The sequence below is a fragment of the Halyomorpha halys genome, unplaced genomic scaffold (genome assembly GCF_000696795.3).
Source record: "Halyomorpha halys isolate HHAL.00 unplaced genomic scaffold, Hhal_1.1 Scaffold50.1, whole genome shotgun sequence".
NCBI lineage: Eukaryota > Metazoa > Arthropoda > Insecta > Hemiptera > Pentatomidae > Halyomorpha > Halyomorpha halys.
In genome coordinates, this window is record NW_027106849.1 from 1,833,504 (window position 1) to 1,840,512 (window position 7,009).

The 7,009-nt window shown below is 27.9% G+C and overlaps 1 long non-coding RNA gene across 1 annotated transcript; it reads left to right on the top strand.

Annotated features, from left to right (window-relative positions):
- Positions 1-3,694: 3,694 nt before the first annotated feature.
- LOC106690213 (uncharacterized) lies at positions 3,695-6,153 on the top strand. The gene is made up of 2 exons (XR_001344560.2): positions 3,695-3,750; positions 5,793-6,153. It is a non-coding gene; the product is annotated as an uncharacterized lncRNA (long non-coding RNA).
- Positions 6,154-7,009: the final 856 nt, after the last annotated feature.

The window sequence follows — 7,009 nt, forward strand, 5'->3', positions numbered from 1 at the left end:
ATTGTAATATCTATCAATAAATAAATCTATCAATCTTGAAAAAAAAAAAAAAAAAATATTTACATAAAAGAATTGGAGGTCAAAATCGTAAACTTACAATGTTCCAATACTTTTCAGGTAAAAACAACATAGGAATACCATTCGATTATAACGATTTTTCACTGATCAAAGTTTTCAACAAAAAAATTATATAGATATATTTCATTACTGGTAAAATTCCAAGTTAACCAAGAAGTACTCGTAAACTAATTTCTTTCAAAGGTTCATTCAAAACTGGTTAAAGAAGAGAATGGTAAAAAGTTTACCACACTATGGGGTTACATCGGCTTAATATAGCAGATTTTGAAGCCAATAACTCATAAAATATCGCTAATAGGTTAACTATATGGATTAGTGAAATTAAAAAGGTTAAATTGCTCGAATTTGTATAAATATGTATACATTTTATACAAGTACTAATATGGAAGTACATGGAGGTAGATTTTGAAAGGAAACCTATATATGAGTAAGTGCCGGCGTAATCCAGGGAATTTAATTTTATACTTACATACCAAATTAAGATAAATTGATTTCAAATTCTTTTTTATTGGGTTTCTTATAGCCAGAATTAATGAGTGTAAACTATTAAAATTTCTTAATTTTTTTTTCTTGTTTCTTTATATTTCCCATAAAAATATGTTTTGTCGAATTATACTATATTTTTTCAACGCCTACTGCGTATTTTCTTAAGAAATAAAACTAATGTGTAATGTGCACCACCAGAATTAAATTTTATTGGAGTAAAAACTAACATTTTTGTTCATTTCTTACTTAATGCTCGATATCTTGAAAACCATCAATCATAATAAAAAGAATAGTTTAACATTTTTATATTTAAGGTTAAATACATCTCGTTTTGCCGGTGTGGCATTAAATATAATTTTTTTTTCAAACCTCTTTAACCATATAAAAACTAAATAGGTTTGAAAAAAAAAAATTATATTTAATGCCACACCGGCAAAACAAGATGTATTAGTTTGCCTGCATATATACATTCATTTATTTCATTTGTATATATTTAATTGTTGTTCTTATTTTTCTAGTAGGTCAGAAAATTTTGATCCTTTTTCTCAACTTTATTCTTTTTAAAACTTCCAACGTTTCGACCACTTAGGTCATTTTCAAGGATACCTACAAACAGCTCCTTTTAATTATTTTTATAACAATTTCATTATTTTTTTTTAATACATTTACTTCTCTATTCACACTTTTATTATTGCATTTTTTATTCCATTCATATACTTGTACTATTTTAGGATTTGAACATTTTTTTTATTTTTCATCGTTTTTGTATACAATTATTACATATTTATTCTGCTTAAAATTTCTGAATAGTGGTGGTTCAGTCCTTTGAAATCTGATTTGAAGTTGACAGTATAATTTATATTTTATAAGATATAAATCGATTCTAATATCTTTCTTCTAAAATTATTATTCTCTTTATGAATGATTTGGACATTTTCAAAATCAAATTTATGTTTATTCTGAACATCATGTCTGAACCAAGACTGTTTTTTTGGGTTCCTTTTCCCTATTCTTTACATCATTTTCATGTCGATACATTCTGTCTTTTATAAATTGTTTTGTTTCACCTATATATAAGGCTGGACAATTAATGCATGGAATTTTATACACTAATCCCGATCTATTGGGTCTTTTGTTCTGCTATAAAAATTTTTTAATTTATTGTTTGGTTTGAAACTCAATGATATATCTTCCATATCATAATCTTTAAAGGACCTTTTATTTCTTCTGACAATCCTTTTATATAGTTACAACTATAGAATTGGTTATTTGCTTTTATCACATTTTCATTTTTTTTTATTTTTGTCAATTTCTTTTATTCTGGATTTTTTGATATTTACTTCCCATATTTTCCTTATTAATTTTTTAGGATAAAAGTTTTCTTGAAACATATTAAACAATATATCTTTTATTTTCATCAATCTAATTTTATCCGTTATTCTTATTGGTTTATTAAAAAAGTTATTAATAACATTGTATTTCGTGTGAATTGGATGACAGGATAAATAATTTTAAATTATATTACTTGATGTTTCCTTTTTTGTCCATTCTGTTATTAGTTTGCCTGCATATATACATTCATTTCTTTCATTTGTATATATTTAATTGTTGTTCTTATTTTCCTAGGAGGTCAGAAAAAAAATTTATATTTAAAAAATAAATTATGTTCGTTATGTATTATATATTTTTTTTATACGTATGTTTTTGTTGAAATGATGAATTAATAAAAGGGTGGGAAAAAATTATCTTTTTAAATTAATGATTTTCTACTGGAAGAATTTCTATAAACTAATAGGAAATTGGTGAATGAACAACAATCTTCCTAATTTAAATATATTAATTTTCTATATATGTTACATTTCTCCTTGATTTAAAAATGTGTAATAGTTGATTATTACAATATGTTTCAATTATTGACAATAATATGTTTAATATTAGCTTGAAGTGACTAATAAGGAGTTAATTATATATTGTATCGAAATGTTAATCAGCAACCTGAAGATGGGGGATAACCCCGAAACCTTGTTGTCTGTATAAAAACTAATATATTAAAACAAGGAAGATTGTTGTTCATTCCCCAATTTCATATTACATTATCTTTTTTAAAGTAGAGTATATTTGGTAATATTTGAGCTTTAATATATCAATACAACTCTTTGTATTGAATAATATCCAGGAAACAGTTTCTCAAGCACCGTAATTTTTTTTTTTTAAATAATCAGGAAAATCATATTATAACATCATGAAAACCACTATTTATGGGAAAATATATAATAAAAATTATTTAATAGTGGATTTAATAATCTTCAAGCTGGACGAATTGGAATAAATAAATAAAATTATGTTTTATATTTTCCCCAGAGATCAAAACCGCCCTCTCTTTCCTATAGTATGTAAATACTGTCATAAACTAATAGATAAAATGGTTCCAATGAAATAATTAAAATTAAAAAAATATTTATGACAACAAAATTATTGAAACTTCTTGAGCATTTTTATGTTTTCAAAAAATGTTTTTTTATATATTTAGCTCAAATTAGATTTAAGATACTTGTTTATGTTCAATTCATCATTCTCATGAGAATTATGCAGAACATTTAACGATGAAATACTTTTATTAATATGAACAAATAATATATTCTGACTTTATTATATTTCAATTTAATTGTGAAATTGTTGAAGTACATGAAGCACATTTCATGATTTAAAAAAAACTCGAAAATATGATGGCCTCAAGATATTCACCTCTGGAAATGTTATTGACGTTCTATCAATAGGTAGATTCCACATGCTTGTATTACGTCATTTTAGAACAGCAAATTTACTGGTTTTATATATTTTTATACAGTTGTAAATAACAATAAATAAATTATTAAAAAAAAAACTCACAAATATCGGAATATGACCAAGGAATAAGATTTCTTCAAGATATTTTGTCTTTGTTATACTATCCTCTCTCTCTAGGGATGATAAACTCTCTCTACTCATCAACCTTTTGAATGAGGTCGTAAATATGCGATAGATGAGAACAAAAACAATTGTGTCTCTTTAACAAACTACGAGATCTTCTGGTTTTTACAGAGGGTTTTCTCCACAGACTAGGGCGTAGTATATAAGGCTGAGCATGTTTTCAGGCTTTAACAGTTAATTTTAGTCCTCAGAGCTGAACAGTAATAGATCTTACAGGTATTAATTGATTGTAAAATTTGTATAAACTTCTTTTTAAAATTTCACTATATGTAAATTTTTCATTCATTGTACTGACTATAATCTGACTGTAATTAATTAATTGTTAAAATTTTTAACAAATCAATTTGAAGTGTTTTTTGTTAAAATAAAAAAAGACCCGTTTGAAGTTCTTTTTTTTAATTTAAATAATATTTACTTTGTTAAAATGAGCATTTGATTTACTTTCAGAGGAAGAAAAATGACTGAATAATTATTTTAAAATTGAATTAATACCACTAAATGAAATGTCTCAATTTCAATTCATGAATATGCTATTCTATTATCAAATTGGTTCTATCTGATTTGTTTCCTTAAAAACTTCTGTTTTCTTTCACCCAAAATATGAAGTTTTTTCCACTTACACCATGCTTATGTTTGACTTATGATCGTTTATTCGCTTAAATTTATAAATAGTCATTTCCCTGATTAGATTTTTTTTAGCGAGTAAAACTCTACTTTAAAAATAAACTGTTCTAATAAAAAGAAATTTTCCAAGGCTACAAATATAGAAGACGGAGTTGAATGACTCAAAAAATAATAATTTCTAAATTAATACAATTTTTACAACGTGTTTTATGCTAATGGATTAGAACTTGATCCGACTTAGGGATTAGTAGAAAAATACAATTTGATCATTTTGATGTGCCTATATTTTGAAAGAAGAATTTGGATAAACTGCTACTTCAAAGGTCTAATAACTGTTAGAATATTGGGCACCAAAAGAATAAATTTGGTTTGCCAACTAATGTCAGTAAATCATGCTGAAACTCGACATCTTTGTTTCTTGACGGTTTACATATTGGGAAAGAAAAAAGTTCAGTACAATTATTTACCACTAATGTCTATTTAAATAAAAAGTGGTAACTTAAATTCATATTCTATAAATATTTCATAACTGCTTTCTCCTTAAGATCGAAGTTCTTTGAGATGATATGTACTATCGTTTATTATAGATTTTTCGATAAGCTTTAGCTCTTGCGTCAGTTTGAAGATGTACGGGCATTATTGCTGAGATTTATTCCATAGAGATAGAAATTTGGTCTTTGGTTTCTTAAGTTTTGAAAAAGCTTATACTAGTGAATCCTCAATAATTATTATATAACAGTAGCGAGTATATGAAATAATATACTGGTGTGGTTTATAGTATAGCATTGGTTTCCATACTGTTTAGAAATCCTGAGGCGCAACTTATTCCAGAGGTACCACAAGCGACTGCCCTTTGTGGCTTTAAATGTACAACCTAAAATTACGAGAAAGTTATGGTAATTATCAGAATAATAAATGAAAATGTCATAATTATTCGCTTTAAGATGGAATATTGAAAATCTATTCTTAATCACTGTCAATATTTATAGTTTACTATGTGAATTCACCTAGTGTGAATAATTTTTTGTTCTAGTATTTGCTCTGTACTGTTTTTTTTCTTTTATTATTCTTTCATATATTCGACCAATTTAAGTATAATTGTGCAACGAAATGTTTTTTAGTCTAACTGGGGTGTCGCGGTGGACAAAGTTTGGGACCTGCTAAAGATTCTTTAGTAATTGGGGAAACTTTAAGTGGCAGTTTGTTGCCGAGGGAGTTGGAACATCGCCTTAGTAACCCCGAGTATGGAGTGGTACCGGTTCAAATTCGACCATGGGAGTTGACATTTATTTAGGAGTGGCCCCACGGATTGAAAGCTTGACCCTGGTGAAAGCTTCAGTCTGGTTAGAACATTTAGGGAAATTCCACCATTCCCTCTTATCACCTGTATGTTTGAAATCACCTAGTATGGGAAAAAAAAATAGTGAAAGTTATTTTTGTTTAATCTTCTAAACATGAATTATTGGATATGATTTATATACCATAGATATTTTTTTATGATTACTAAGGATGATCTATGAGGCATAATATAACTTTTATTGTTTTCAACATAAGAATTGGGTGAATTAAAAAAAAAAAATTAGCAGAAGCTGTCAACAAAATATTAAGTTACTTACAGATATGATTTTTTCCAGAACAATGAACAAGCTGGTCCTATTAGGTCTATTGGTGGCCTGCTTAGTTGCAATGGTCAAGAGTGAAGAGCCGAAGGGCAAAGTGGAGGTGGAAGCCCGCAAAGAAGGCAACCACGAACATATCAAGGCCTCCGTAGGGAAGCAATGGGAGTCGAGGGACGGACAGTGGTCCGCAGGCGCCTACGTCCAGCACAGCCGGGACAGATATCCTGGTGGACCCACAATCAGGGACAACCAAGCCGGGTTCGAAATCAGAGGCAAATTCAAGGGTTGATCGTTGATCAACAACAGACACAAGTTTTCTGTTGATCGGGTTGATTATTTCCTCTTTTAATAATAATTAAATATTCATGATTACAAATGCTTTTTTTCACTTTCCCTATATCATTGTTTCACATATATATATATATATTTCATTATTATATATATATTTTTTACATAATGTATGTTTTTATACAATGTAGTTTGGTGAATAATCCTTTTTAATTTCTTTGTTATACACATACTCGGCTATGAACTTTTCCAGGGCATTCCCTCATCTTCAGGATGAACCAACTAAAATGATTTCCCATCATACAAAACAGATTTATTTTGTTTAGCGTCCCTATTACTTTTACAATACACAATCGGTTAGAAAATACTAAATTCAAGACGAAATATTCTAATTTGGATATAAAAAGCAAAAGAACTATGTAACTACTGAAAAGATGAAGATAAAAAAAAAGCTATTATGTATTGAAAAATCAATTTCGAGGCTCTAAAAAAAGTTCATCCTAAAGACGGGAGAAGAGCCTCGAGACTTTGATGGAGGAGTGAGTATTTAGTGATGGAATTTAAAAGAATGATTTTTCACCAAACTACCTGATATAAAACGAAAATTGATTCTAATTTTAAAACATTGTATAACTGTGTTTTTAAAATGCCAAAAACGAGGTTCAGTGATCTTCTATCCCGAAACCTTATAGCTTACAGGATAAACGAAGAGAAAGTAAGAAATAGACACAACGAACTTGTTTAGCACTCTATCACTTTGAGAATGTGCTTGAACCACAGGTAATGGCATTCCTGAAAATCATGAGAGATTTCCCTTAATTATGTATCTTAACACCCAATGTCAGTTAGGCACATTATTGTTATCAATTTACTTGCAAGTTTTTGGAACAAGTTTCAAAATTGTTTTTACTAAATTCCAAAATGGTTGAAAGATTTGAAATAAT